This window comes from Gigantopelta aegis, chromosome 8 (assembly GCF_016097555.1).
Source record: "Gigantopelta aegis isolate Gae_Host chromosome 8, Gae_host_genome, whole genome shotgun sequence".
Taxonomy (NCBI): Eukaryota; Metazoa; Mollusca; class Gastropoda; order Neomphalida; family Peltospiridae; genus Gigantopelta; species Gigantopelta aegis.
Window position 1 is genome coordinate 7,195,553 of NC_054706.1, and position 15,821 is coordinate 7,211,373.

Below are 15,821 nucleotides of genomic sequence, written 5' to 3' on the forward strand. Positions count from 1 at the left end.
CTGCTTGTGGGAAGCGCAAATAAAAGAGCCCTTGCTGATAATTGGAAAGAGTAGCCGATGTAGTGGCGACAGCGGGTTTCCTCTCAAAATCTGTGTGGTCCTTAACCATGTGTCTGACACCATATAACCGTAAATAAAATGTGTTGAATGTGTCTTTGAATAAAACATTTCTTTCTTTTCTTTCTTTCATTAAAGTTTAGACTTTAAGGTTTATAAGCACGGGGCCTGTAATCAGCAGTCACCTGTCTGAAGCGGTCACTTTCCTCGATCTACCGCCTTGTGTGACTGTTTAAAATAGAGAGAGAGAGGTAGAGATAGATAGAGAGATAACGAGATATAGATATACAGGGGTCAATATTTCAAAATCTGAGGTAACCAGAAGTTGGTTCATGTGGTTTTTACCTAGGTAAACCTATTGTTCAGTTATGTAACCCACGAGTTACCTGATTGGTTACCTCAAAGTTACGTTGAAATTATATTTTAAATACATATTTTTTAGTTCAAAGTTAAAACAAAATACAAAAGGAAACAATTTATAAAACAGTTTCCTTAATACTTGCTAAAGTTAACAATATTGTAAAAAGACTAAATATCGGTGCCAGTAAGCCTACTGAAACGAAATAGACACATTTGGAGGGAAAATGTCCATTCTCTGGTTCCTCTGAAGAATAACGCACAGCACTCACTGGCACATGATTAGACTAATAAAAAATAAATATTAATAACCACAAATAAAGACTAGTATTTGGTACTGATATTTAAAATTTAGTACAAATGTATACAGCAGATTACCCCCCCCCCCCACCCCCCAAAGCAAATGTCCTGTTCCTATAACTACATGTATAAAACCGTCAACTCACTGACACACAACTCATTGGTGCGTGATAGATTAATACAAATAAATCTTATAATGACATAAAAAGGAAGACCACCATTTAACACTGATATTACTGAAATCCTTTTTGAAATGCCACTTTTTAAATGGGGGTTTTTCGGAACACTTCCAGATTCCCTTTTTTCGTTTTGCTTTGGCCATGCTACTTTCACTTTATCGATGGTACACGTCTATACTACAATGACATTCCAAATGTTTGTTTTTTAAAGCTCATTATGCGATGTTAGTATTATTCAACTTTTGGATTCCTGTTTATGTTAAAATCTCTTTGAACATTTGTAAAATTATAGCCAATCCAATGTTATGTCGAGCCAAAAGTTTTAAAGATATGTGCATGGACCACTGAGGATGGCCAAGTAGATTTTTTATAGTCTATTCCAATAAAGTACACAAATCACTTGTTTACCGACATCTTTCTTTTAATTCCAAGAGTAAACACCACCTTGTACATCAATGAGAGCCCAAACAAGTAAATGCTAAATTAGGTAGTGCATCATTAAATAGATATATTTACAAAATATTTACCTGCCAGTTTAATATGAAAGAAATAATCGACAAAAATCAGTTTTATTCTATTTCTGACACTACTATAGTAGTATGTCTGCGTTAATAAACTTCCTGTAATTGTTAAGTTTGCAAGTCTTAATTTCTAAACGTCTACAGGTCACAACGTAAACCGATTTGCGGTTCGCATAAATTTAATTTTGCGTAACCGACACACGAACAGAACGGCAGTACCACTGGGCTACATCCCGCCCCTAGTGGGACGGATGCATGTGTATCATTCCTGTTCTTTTGTTGCTATCAGGATTATTTGAGGTAAGTTTACACTTAGCATGTACATCTATTTATGTTAATTTCTAAATTCTAAATGTTAAGGTTAACATTTGAGAATTAATGTTTGATAATTATGCACTTTCAGTACTTTATTTAAGTAAATAACTGTGCAGATTTGTAATGTAACTACATATAAATTGTAGTACAAGTTTTGAAAATAGTTAGATGAATATGTTTCAAGGAATAAATTAGATGGAGCTGACAATCATTATAATATTGTAGACCAAACACACTCCACTTAAAACAAAGTGCGTCTGTTTAGAGTATTGTAAAGTCGAGAGAAACATAGTGTTACTTTCTATGACATCATATTCAATTGAGATCACTTAAAACAAAGTGCGTCTGTTTAGAGTATTGTAAAGTCGAGAGAAACATAGTGTTACTTTCTATGACATCACATTCAATTGAGATCACTTAAAACAAAGTGCGTCTGTTTAGAGTATTGTAAAGTCGAGAGAAACACTGTGTTACTTTCTATGACATCACATTCAATTGAGATCACATAAAACAAAGTGTTTCTGTTTAGAGTATTGTAAAGTCGAGAGAAACATAGTGCCACTTTCTATGACATCACATTCAATTGAGATCACTTAAAACAAAGTGCGTCTGTTTAGAGTATTGTAAAGTCGAGAGAAACACTGTGTTACTTTCTATGACATCACATTCAATTGAGATCACATAAAACAGTGTTTCTGTTTAGAGTATTGTTTAGAGTATTGAAAGTCGAGAGAAACATAGTGCCACTTTCTATGACATCACATTCAATTGAGATCACTTAAAAGAAATGTTTTGTTTCTGAAGCATTTTATTACATTTCTTTTCTATTTAAAAAAACCCTCACTTTTTAAACCAACTGATGCAAAGGAATCGATCATCTCTCCTGGTCACACTTTCTTTGGTGCAGTACATTAAAAGAACAATTTCTTGCATTATAACCCACTCTCAAGTAATCTGGCAGTGCTCTATTTGCTGTTTATTTGTAAAGAGTACCTCTCAATGTGTCAGGTGACCGAAAGCTGTAATTTTTGCCATCCAACCCAAACCATTTTTGTCTACTTCTGTATTTTTGATAATGCGGGTTTTCATTTCTGGGGAGAAAACAGAAATGAATGAAAACAGTTAAAAACTATATAAACAAACATTTTGTTCTAGGGATACCTGTTTGTATAACATTTTCACTTTGAAACTTGTTTGTAACATGTTGGTCTCTCTTCTGATGTTTTTATTAGCAAAAACAAGTGCGATCGTGCTCGTGAATTTCATGAAAATCGCTGAGTCTCAAACTTAGAATACTTGCGGTTTTACAATACTCGACCATATGAGTAATCCACAATAATTAATATACACCTTTCCTGTTTTGTTATTAAGAAAAATTACCAAATAAGGTTTGAGCATCGTGTCTGGCAGTTTTTAAAATATAGCACATGTTCTAAATGTTTTGTTGCCAGATGATGTCAACACAGACACGGTGTGTTTTGTCACATTCGATTCAATGTGTTTATTTTGGACTGGCACCATACCTGCCAGACCCAGACCCAGACCCAGACCTGGTGTGTTTTGGGCCTTACACCTACCCAATGAGTTAATTGAACTTGGTATGGGTGTTGGGGCAGGACGTACTAGCTCGCCCAGTGTTCACCAGACCCAGACCCAGACCTGGTGTGTTTTGGGCCTTACAAACAAACCACTAGCCCAAATTTCTGATCAATTACAACAAACTAGATAAGGCTTTAATATTATTTTTCAATGGCACTGTATAATTTTTTTTAAATATTATTATTATTATGTAGGTGAAAATGTATTTCGACCTGTAGAGCTGAATCAAGTTTCAAAAATACATTCATATTTATTTTTAAAAATTTAAACGGACTCACCCAACATAATTTTCTTTTCAACCTAATTTTGTCACATTAGATCCTAAACCATTGTCCTGTTTTCACTTTTGAGTTTGCATTTGTCACTAGCCCCGGAAGTCAGGTTAGCAGATTTGTCAAACTCTGCAGCATATCCTAAATATATTGGAAGATTCCCAAATGTTAACAGACTGATACGGTGATAAAAATCTGATGTTGTATGTCTGTATGGCTGTTCATGAAAAATACATGTTCTGAGTTGTTCTCTTATTATTTCTATCTGTTTGGGACAAATAAAACTATTTTAGTGCATGGTTTAATGCAGAGAGGAAAACAGCTGAATGGATATTAATAATTTTATTCTCTCAAATCATTAAAACAAAATACTAATGATTTTATTTAATTATATGAAAATTTACATAAATTAATTATGTAGTATTTTATATTATTTTGAAAATGGATTATCCGAAGAAAAAGGGTTGCACAAAAATAATTTGCAGACCTAAGGTGTGTGCTGTTTAATTGATATGACACTTAAAAGCATAACTTATGATAAGCAAATATATATATATACTGGTAATAATAATAAAATGAAAAATAATAAATAAATACTGTAATAATTATTTATAAAATGAACCCAAATACCTGTTGTGTTTCCCATGTAATAAAATTTTACAAAGTAAAAAGTAATTATTTGCATCCCCATGACTAATTATTTATAAAAACACTTAAATGTATACTTTATATATGGGCAGAACATTTCACGGGAAAGGTTGCATAAAGAGTCTCACTGGGACCCAAAAATTAACTATGCAGCATTCTATAAAAAAAATTTTTTTTTAAAAAGCAACATGACTAGTGAAATGTTTTATAAAAAATTAGACCTACAGCCGTTTCGGTTTATAAAATCGGATTCAGTGATATGATTACATGCACAGCGTAAATATATGAGGACACATACATGTAGGTACAGCTTATAGATAAGCTTTTATGTGATACATTTCTAAGAATAAACTGAGGTTTTTTTTTAAATAGGAAACTGTTAAGAGTAACTATTTTTTTTATTAATACGGCCAAGGATTTTAAGTTTTCTGATGATTTTTGGTAATATTTTAGCAATATTCTATTTAAAAATGATTTATTTTAAACAGAAACCATTAAATACTAATCTTACAAACAGAATGTCTGTAACTGAATTAGGAATAAAATTTCAACATATTTTTTAGAATATTACTTTAAAACATAATGTTGATTGCATTAGTATTAGCAGTGATAGAAGCTTTATACTTTATATATACCACTTATTACTGATATATACTACTCAATTTTATCTAAGGATATTTGGGAAAATGTAAAAAAAACCCTAGTATTTTCTCGTTCCAACCAGCTTGGTCAAAGGCCATGGTATGTGCTTTCCTGTCTGTGGGAAAGTGCATATAAAAGATCCCTTGCTCAGAGCTGTCAACCTGTGGCAATTTTTAGGCATGAGAAAATTAGAAGTCAGGGGCCAGGGACTGCAGGCTCTTGGTCAGGTCCAGGTCACAAGCCCTGATCAAGGGATCCATGGGGCTAACCACCCTGGGTAAAACAGGGCTTTTATTTGTTTGTTGATCGAAGCCCAAAATGGAGATAACTAAAAATCAAGCGAGTGCAGGTTTTAGTAATTATTATGCTTAATGTTAAACTACATATGTCAGTCATCGGTAGTGATTGTTGGTACAGAACAGGCTTCATATGCTGTGGTAGGTAACTAATACAGAGACACTGCACATAATTCCATTCAGCTCAAAAATACAAATCACTATTATAAAATAGTTTGATTTTTAAAAAGCGTGAGATTGTAGTATCCTAGTGTTCTCACTGGGTGAAAATTAAAGGAGGGCGGCCGCGCAGCACCACACCCTTAAAAAAAACACCAAACAAAAATGTGGGGGTGGGGGGCAGGGGGGAGCTTGGTGGTTACCATGTTGTGTGTTGATAGACTTTGTGGAAAGACATACTCCTTATTTTGATTACAAAACGTTTATACGAAATACATGCAAACTCGTCTTTTAACTGAACCGAAGATGTTATCGGTCTGATAAACACTGGCAGTTCCGGTTTTGCTGAACCGATCAAAGTTTTATTTTAATAAAGATTTCAAGATATACGAAAAACAAAAAAGACATTTGTGTGATCCCCTAATGTCGAAAACATTTTTTGTTATTCCCATCTTCATATAATGAATCGATCGCTGTGATAAAATATTATCGCCAACTGATAAAAAGTAGTTTCGTTTTTGTAGTGGCGGTGTATATATTATTTGGCACCCAAGATGAATGATTTTAATGCCAAACACTACCACTTCCGTTGATTTTATAAGCGGTGATATCCCCCCCCCCCCCCAAATTAAAAGTTTACAGTATGTTATAAGAACTGCTGAATAAACAGAAATGACAGAAAGTAAAAATCGTCAGTTACAATCAGTTATATCTGTAACTGAGGACAAAATATCAGACGACAGTTAGTGGAAACAAAAGATGGAGTGACCGTTCTGATCACGTGACAAATTTGGCGCCAAATAAGTGGGGTTTTTCCAGTCGGAGATTGCCGAAGCCATAAAAAATTAAAATGTTTTCATTGCTCAAATAAAATATAACTTTTATTGTTTGTATTAAACATACAAATGGATACAGGTATAGGACAAAATAGAGGCTGTTAAAAATACTATTAAATTATGTAACGGTAACCGTCGTAAACATGTTTCGTCAGTTGCGTTTTCGTACACAACGCGGCTTGTTTCCTTTGATGTCCAGTGGGCAGACTGATCGTTGTTTTTTTTATGTGTGGAAAAAGTGCTGGAAAATATAGTAGGGTCTCAGAAAAATAAAGGAGGGCGGAGAACGTGAAAGGAGGGCGGCAAAATGTAATAGCAGGGCGGGCCGCCCCGCTTAAATGGAGCAGCAAGAACACTGTGTAGTGTTGCGTGAGAGCGTGATCTGTTTACATAAGTGTGAGACTCACGCCAAATGCGTGACAGTTGACAGGTATTCTCACTGCATTATGAAAAATGTAGTGGGTTTCCTCTGATGACGACATGTACATGTCAGAATTACTAAATGTTTGACATCCAATAGCCGATGATTATTTAATCAATGTGCTCCAGCAGTGGTGTCGTTAAACAAAACAAACAAACTTTTAATATGCAGGCCTTGTGTTTTAAGGTGGGTAATTGCCCACACTCGCTACAACCCTTGTAAAGTGCCTATACCAGCCGAACTACAAACTGCCCGCCTAGCTAAAAATAATGTTAAATAATTTCCCACCTACCAAAGTACCCTACAGTTTTAAGATGAACATCAGGTTGAGGTGTGATGTTTCAGATACATGTCACTTTTTAAGATACACAGGAAAATCAATGTTTGGTGCATTTTTTATACGCCTTTCAATGGTATTGTCCGTCCGTTTGTTAACTTTTTTTGTCTGGACCATATTTTGAATACAGATGCATACAGGACTCATCAAATCTCACATGTAGGAATATCATGGGATGGTGGTTTGTCACGTACTATTACTAGGTCACTATGACCTATGTTTGATGGTCTACTGCACATAACAGTAAATCTGTGTCCGGACCATATCTTGCATACAGGACCATCAAACCACATGTAGGAACAACTTGGGATGGTGGTTGGTCCAAAACAAACTGTTCATCCATCCCATTGCAAACATTTCACATAATAAGAATGGAATCATGCCTGTAACATATTTATTAATGTAGATATATTTTTTCCATCAAACTTCTGATGGGCGTATCATGTACCTCACCGGTACTGGGCCATTCCGTGGTAATAATTGAAGCCAGGATGTGACATTATGACTCTTATGATCACCTTAACTAAAAGTCCTTTTTAAATGGAAATGCAGTTTTATCATTACATATAGTAGTAGTAGCATGTCAGGCCTAATTTTGGGTTTTTGTAAAAAAAAAAAAAAAGACTTATAAAGTGAAAAGTAAAATGTGTCAGGACGTGCCGAAAATGGACATGATTTTTTTTTTAACACTGCAGTCAATTCCAAAACTCTGCTCTCCTGGTAGAATGTTTGCTTATTGAAATACATTGTTTAACACAATATCCAGTCTATTTCTAAATGCCATATAGCAATTTACTAAAAAAATATTCTTTATGATGTAACATTTACTTTTAAAAATTTCAGTACAAGCCAGGACGTGACGTTTTGCCCAGTTCACTTATACAACTAATAAATGATATGTATATCAAATACTACTAATGAAACACTGTTAGTTTATGAAACCAATGATATTTACTGGTTTTAAGTATTTTCATCATCAAAATAAGTGCATAAAATCCTAATTAATTGCACTGTCATTGTGCAAAAAAATTTTCTCATACAATATTCATATACTATACTTTTATAACCAGTAACCATATCATTTGTCAACAAGATATTGCTAATTCTGGTGATTTTTGTCCTACCTGTACAATACAAGTACAAACTAAAAAGATGAAGTATCTAGGTGTTACTTTTTCGTTGGCTGCGGCATCACTTTTGCATTTAGCTCAACATTGATTGTACAAATATAGCTTCATTTCTCATAAATTACATGTCCTGCAGTAAAGATTCATTTATAGTTCTATCTATGAATGTTTCCTCAATGCACGTCAAAATTTGTTTTTCAACTTTAGTATTTTAAAATTTTAATTTAATTTTTTGAAGTTTTATTTAAAAAAAATGTTTAAACATGCATTGAGATGGATATCTACAGAGTACTCTTGTTTTAACATTGACAACAAGAATGGACACTTTAATAAAAGCTGTAATGTCTTTACAATTGTGACAGTTGAAATTGTGTAAACATAAAACTTGTGCTTGAAAAACATCTTATTTAATATTTGATAGCAGGCCTTCGGATTTCACTAAAACGATTGAAATTTTCGGTACCATATCGGTAGCATGTCTGTAAAATTATGGAACCAAAATTTTGTTTCCCATGATTATTATATTGAATAAGACTGATCAACGGAAATTATATATATATATATATATATATATATATATATATATATAATTTTAAAAAAAAACAGTTTTCGGTTGGTTCCTGACACAGGACTGAAAAAGTGTTTCCCCATGAATTTGAAATCCTATGGCCTGTGATAGTATCTTTAAACATTGCATGTATAATGTAAAGAAAGATTTGTATATATACCAGTAGGCTAAGCATGTTGACCAATCCCAATTGTTAAATATTTGCCCATAATTTGGGCTGGTTTATTATGGGTATATACTGTAAACTGGATTAATAGAGTGATGTTTTTTCTCTCTCTCATTCATGCACATCTTGGCGCAACAAGCCTTAAGCTAACCTGGAATATAATGCATACATATAAATTGCACAACATATAAATTGCACAACTTTAGATTCGCCATGAATGACCCCATAAGCCTTAAGCTAACCTGGAATATAATGCATACATATAAATTGCGCAACACATAAATTGCACAACTTTAGATTCGCCATGAATGACCCCATATTAATATGCTCACATTTTTGTCTTCTAATTTACAGTAGACAACAAGTTGTTTGCAAGCGGTAGTCGACTGCCACGTTCGTACTTGTGATAATTGTTTTTCTAAAGCACTTCAATTCAAGGCATAGCAGCAGTTGATTTAAGGCGCTTCCACACCGTCAAAGCACTTACTTTACGGACCAAGGCGTGTTCGGGCCACTATGCCTAACGGCCCTGGGGAAACCCCTGGTAGTTATTTTGGGCACAGCATTGATTGCCTTAGATTTGGTGCAAATTAAAGCCCAATACTTAACTATCCTTTGGTACATTGAGAGGTTTAAACGGGAACCCACCTGGGACAACCTCTCTGCCTATCGTATTGCTAAGGCAAAGGCCCGCAGAGAGATCAGACAAAGTAAGAAAACATCTTGAAGAAAATATGTCTCCAAGTTGAATTCCCAAACCTCTGTGAAATCTGTGTGGAATAGGATCCGTAAAATCAAGGGAAAAGAATCCAGTAGTACTGTCCATCATTTGTCTGTCAATGACACAAACGTCACATCTCATCGTGACATCGCCAATGCACTGGCAGACAACTTTTCTCATAACTCCTCTTCTGCTTTCAGCTCAGATGCTTTTACATCTGTCCGTACTAAAGCTGAAAAGCAACCTATTAATTTTTCATCTGAGAATGCTGAAGTATACAACAGGCCCTTCTCTTCGGAGGAGTTGCAGGATGCTCTTCGAAAAGCCCATGATACTTCGGTGGGACCAGATGAAATACATTACTAACTACTAAAACACTTACCCAAATCTTCTCTTTTACTTCTTTTGAACATCTTCAATAAAATCTGGAGTTCTGGTGACTTTCCTTCTGATTGGAGGAAGGCTATTATAATTCCTATTCCAAAGCCTGGCAAGGATCCTACTGACCCTACCAGTTACCACCCCATCGCTCTCACAAGCTGCATCTGCAAAACTATGGAACGAATGATCAATCGTAGACTTGTCTGGTTTCTCTAGTCCCACAAATTGCTTACTAACGTGCAATGTGGGTTCAGATCCAGTCGAGGTACGGTTGATCATCTCGTTCGATTTGAAACGTTTTGTCGCGAGGCCTTCGTCAATAATCAACACCTGGTTTCAGTCTTCTTTGATTTGGAAAAGGCCTACGATACCACATGGAAGTATGGGATTTTAAAAGACCTCCATGGCATGGGCCTAAGAGGTCTTCTTCCAAATTTTATTTCTAACTTTTTAAAAGATAGAATTTTTAAAGTGCGAGTGGGATCCACGTTTTCAAATTCCCACTCACAAGACATGGGGGTGCCCCAAGGTAGCATCCTGTCGGTTACCCTATTCTTAATAAAAATTAACAGCATCGCCCAGTGTTTAAAACCTGGTGTCGATTGCTCACTATACGTTGACGATTTTCAGATTTGTTACAGGTCGTCCAATATGAGTATCATTGAATGTCAGTTGCAGCTTTGTTTGAATAAGCTTCAACAATGGACAACTGACAATGGCTTTCGATTCTCAAAGTCAAAAACGGTCTGTATGCACTTCTGCCAGAAAAGAGGTCACCACCTAGACCCTCAGCTGTTTCTGGACAAAAGCCAGATTCCCGTGGTCGAGGAGACCAAATTTCTGGGAATTATATTTGACAGAAAGCTATCTTTCATACCTCATTTAAAATATGTTAAAAAGAAAGGGCTAAAGGCCCTAAATATTCTTAAAGTTATTGCCAGCACAGAGTAGGGAGCAGACCATAAGGTTATGCTCCGACTGTATCGATCTTTGATTAGATCTAAACTAGATTACGGCTCTATTGTGTATGGGTCGGCACGCAAGACTTACTTGCAGATGCTTGATCCCATACACATCCAGGGACTTAGGCTTTGTCTTGGTGCTTTCAGAACATCTCCTGTGGAAAGTTTGTACGTCGATGCACACGAACCTAGTTTGGGTGCTAGACGTGCAAAGCTGTCTCTGCAGTATGCTACCAAGATAAAGTCAATGCCAAAACACCCCACCCATAACGCTATCTTTGACAACCGATTTATGAAGTTGTTTGATGCGAAGCCAAATGCAATCTGCACATTTGGTCTTCGCATTAGGCAGCTTTTATCTGCTTCCAACATTGATCTTTCAGACATTTTGGAAACACCTTCATATTTTGTTTTGCCACCTTGGTACATAAAACCACCTAAAATTGTGTTGGATCTCGTTCATCTGAAGAAAGATCGCACGGATCCAATTATTTATAACCAATATTTTATAGAAATAAAAGAGAAATACTGTGACTACATCCCTATTTACACGGATGGGTCACGGGATGGGAATTCTGTGACTTGTGCCACAGTTTTTCCATCAGACAAAATAATCTCTATGAGATTGCCTGATTTGGCATCTATATTTAGTGCCGAAACTTGGGCAATTATTAAAGCCCTAGAGGAAATAAAAAACTCTAGCTCCTCTAAATTTATAATCTATACCGACTCACTTTCGTGTCTCCAGTCTTTACAATATATGAGCTGGAACATCCCTTAATTGGGATGCTGATACGAAAGTGTGTCTTTTTATCTATTAACAATAAGAATATTGTGTTTTGTTGGGTACCCAGCCATGTTGGCATCAGAGGCAATGAAAAGGCAGATTGTGCTGCCAAGTCTGCTTTGACTTTGCCACGTGCCAATGCTGGTATTCCCTATAGTGATCTCAAACATCATGTAAATAATTATATCTTTTCTACTTGGCAAGATGATTGGAACGTTGCGGTCGCGATCAAGCTTCATTCTGTTAAGCCAGTCCTGAGAGAGTGGCAGTCCTCTTATAGGCGGTGCAGAAGGGATGAAATAGTCTTGTGTCGTGCTCGCATCGGACATACTTACATTACCTCAAGAAGGATCCTCCACCTCAGTGTGAGCATTGTCAGTGTACACTGACGGTGCACCATATTTTGGTGGAGTGTAATCATCTGGTCCAGACTAGAAATGATATATTCCTTTAGATTCCACCCTGAACTTGTACTAAAGTTTTTAAAAGAAATTGGATTTTATTCCAAATTTATATTTACTTTTGTGTAATATTTGATTTGTAACATGAATTTTACCTTTATAACAAATGTGATATGTATTATTTTGTACAGCTCTTTACACTGTCTTTGACTTAACATTTCAAATTTCATGTACCACCGCACAGCTCTATACACTGTTTTTAACCTAACCTTTTATTTTTACCATTGTATGACACCCAATAGCCGATGTATTATTTGTGCTGGGGTGTCGTTAAACACCGATTCAATTCAATTGGTCCCTGAAAATGTTCTAATTGACAGATTTTTTAATAATACCAACATCCTCTAATACTAATAGCCATATTCTTACATACAAAGAATATACATGTAGCTGGCTGAAACCCGAGCTAGAAACATCCCTTTCAGTATAATAATTATGTTCATGACAAACATTTCTTGAATGTTTTAAAACAATATTGTAATCCCTGAAATATATGTAAGCTATAAGGACTAAACACATTCTCATTCAACTACAAAATCAATTGGGCTTTTTTTTTCATCTTTCTTTATAATTCCTCGAAAGTGATCTTTTAAAACATCACAAAGAACCAATCACAACAAGTGTTTTATTCTGTTAACACTTGTATGGTTTCCTATTTTGTAATTAATTGATTCGATTTATTCTGGAATAGACTGATGCGGTTCATAAGGTATAGAAACAAGTATACTCTATGTTTGATAAAGGGATCACGCAAGGGGGCAACGTGGGTGAAATAATCGCCCTATCATACTAAATTCGCCAACTTTTTCATGCATGGTGAAGTTCTAAGTCACCTTCTTTTGAAAAAAAAAAATGACAATGACTTTTTTTTTCTCTTGAACGTATCTGTACATTTCGCCTCCATTTTGTCCAAAGATCACGTGACCACATTTTCTAAAAAGTATTATTATTTATAACATGTGTTTTTTCTTTCAGGATTGTGGTGACGTATGTCCTGAATCGCTGAATTATTATCTTCTTCTCATTCCCAGTACTCTGATTGTCGTCGTCTTTTGCAGTTTCCTCAACTGGCTCGGCCTTAAATTCTTCCGTCATAACTAGCAGCACCACATTCGGTAATTTGGTACCTATTTCAAAACAGTAAAAAACCTTCAAACACTTTCAAAATGAATACTGAAAAAACAACCAACATTTTCAACACAAATATTAGCAAAACAAAAATAAAGAAAGAAAGACATGTTTTATTTAACGATGCACTCAGCACTTTTTATTTACGGTTATATATGGCGTCACACAGATATTGAGAGAGAAAACCCGCTGTCGCCACTTCTACTCATTCCATTTAGCAGCAAGGGATCTCTTATATGCACCATCCCACAGACAGGGTAGTACATACCACGGCCTTTGATATACCAGTCGTGGTGCACTGACTGGAACGAGAAATAGCCCAATGGGCCCACCGATGGGGATCGATCCCACACCAAGCGCGCATCGAGCGAACGCTGTACCACTGGGCACTGTCCTGCACCCAAACAAAAATAAAACCTGCTGGCAAATACTGTCAATGTGAATATTGAAAAAAGAAAAACACTGTGAACCTAGTTACTGAAAAACATTCCAAAGCACTGAACCTAATTACAGAAAAAAACTGAACATGATTGTGGAAAAAAGCATAACAAAAACCCACTTCAACATGAAATGCTGAAATAATAAAAGACCCTGTTTAGATGAATACTGACCCTCCCCCTTCCTATACTTTCATAAATTATTTAAGATGTGTCTGGCAGTATTTTACATATTTCGTGTTGTGTTTACTGTGTTATAGTTCACAGTTCAAAATGACAACATATTTAGTGTTGTGTGTTTGCTGTTTTACAGTTCACAGTTCAAAATGATAAATATATTTATATCTTAAGTGTTGTATTTGCTGTTTACAGTTCACAGTTTGAAGTAACATATTTATATTTTTAGTGTTTTTGAGTTTGCTGTTGTAAATTCACAGTTGAAAATTATAACATTTATATCTTTAGTGTTTTGTGTTTGCTATTTACAGTTCACAGTTCAATGTAACATATTTATATCTTTAGTGTTTTGAGTTGCCTGTTGTAAATTCACAGTTCAAAATGATAACATTTATATCTTTAATATTTTATGTTTGCTGTTTACAATTCACAGTTTGAAATGATAACATATTTATATCTTCTTTTTTTGTGTGTATTTGCTGTATTACAGTATTACTAAAATGTCTTGGAATATATTGCATATTATTTAGTTGTTTATTATCTTTTCTGTTTCAGTTTTTACTTTCACAATGCCTGCTGTTAAACAAGAGGATATGGAGGCAAAGTGCTTTCAGTTAAATCGTGTGGCTATTGTGTCAAACATTTCTGATGAGAACAGTTTGAATTTCATTATTGATCATTTATTGAGCCAACAGATTGTAACAAATGCCATGATGGAAATAGTGAAGGTAAGAAACCTGTATATTTTTATGGTTCACTGACTTTTTACTTTCTTGATAGGAATTTAGTTAAACAAAACTTTACTTTTATTTTTGTTAAATCAGAGCTGATCGATGTACACAAATTTGTCTGTTTCTTTTTAATTAGTAAGAGCTCTTCATTTTTAAAAAGTGTAATAATTCAGTAAATCAAACTGTGATGGGACCTTCAATAATAATGACATGCAGTTTATTCTTTACCCCATTTCTTTTTTAGTAACTTGGCAAATTTAGTCAGAATTTTGACTACGTTCACCCTCAGGTCCACATGAAAATACATGTACTATGATGTAGTGAAGTCATATGGTAATATGTTGAAAATGCTATACAAGTTTTTAAAACTTCTCTGTGTTTTGTTATTCTTGCCATTTGATAGGTCAAAGGAACCCGGTCGGATAAGATACGGGCACTTCTTGACATCCTGGTGAGGCGACAAAAGGGAACGTTTTCTGTTTTCTGTCAGGCCTTGGTTCTGACGGGCCACCAGGATCTCTGTGAGAAATTGGAGAACACCATGAAGTCTCTAGACCCTTCCTACACTTTCCTGCAGATTGACGCCAATTCTGAGTCTACCCATGGGCCCAACACGGGCCATGTGACTACAGAACAACAAACAGGTGAGAGATTACAGGTATACAGTACAACAAACAGGTGAGAGATTACAGGTATACAGTACAACAAACAGGTGAGAGATTACAGGTATACAGTAGAACAGACAGGTGAGAGATTACAGGTATACAGTACAACAGACAGGTGAGAGATTACAGGTATACAGTACAACAGACAGGTGAGAGATTACAGGTATACAGTACAACAGACTGGTGAGAGATTACTGGTATACAGTACAACAAACCAGTGATAGATTACAGGTATACAGTACAACAAATAGGTGAGAGATTACAGGTATGTAGTAGAACAGACAGGTGAGAGATTACTGGTATACAGTACAACAAACTGGTGATAGATTACAGGTATACAGTACAAGAAAAAGGTGAGAGATTACAGGTATACAATACAACAAACAGGTGAGACATTACAGGTATACAGTACAACAGACGGGTGAGAAATTACAGGTATACAGTACAACAGACGGGTGAGAGATTACAGGTATATAGTAGAACAGACAGGTGAGAGATTACTGGTATACAGTATAACAAACCAGTGATAGATTACAGGTATACAGTACAACAAACAGGTGAGAGATTACAG

The 15,821-nt window shown here is 35.3% G+C and overlaps 1 protein-coding gene across 1 annotated transcript in view; it reads left to right on the plus strand.

The window, feature by feature from the left end:
• The first annotated feature begins 6,414 nt into the window (after positions 1-6,414).
• LOC121380065 overlaps positions 6,415-15,821 on the plus strand; it is a 33,639-nt gene continuing 24,232 nt past the window's right edge. Inside the window, exons 1-4 of the mRNA XM_041508808.1 lie at positions 6,415-6,611; positions 13,171-13,227; positions 14,410-14,582; positions 14,989-15,229. The gene's annotated coding sequence lies outside the window, so the exon portion shown is untranslated. The remainder of the gene's footprint in view (positions 6,612-13,170; positions 13,228-14,409; positions 14,583-14,988; positions 15,230-15,821) is intronic.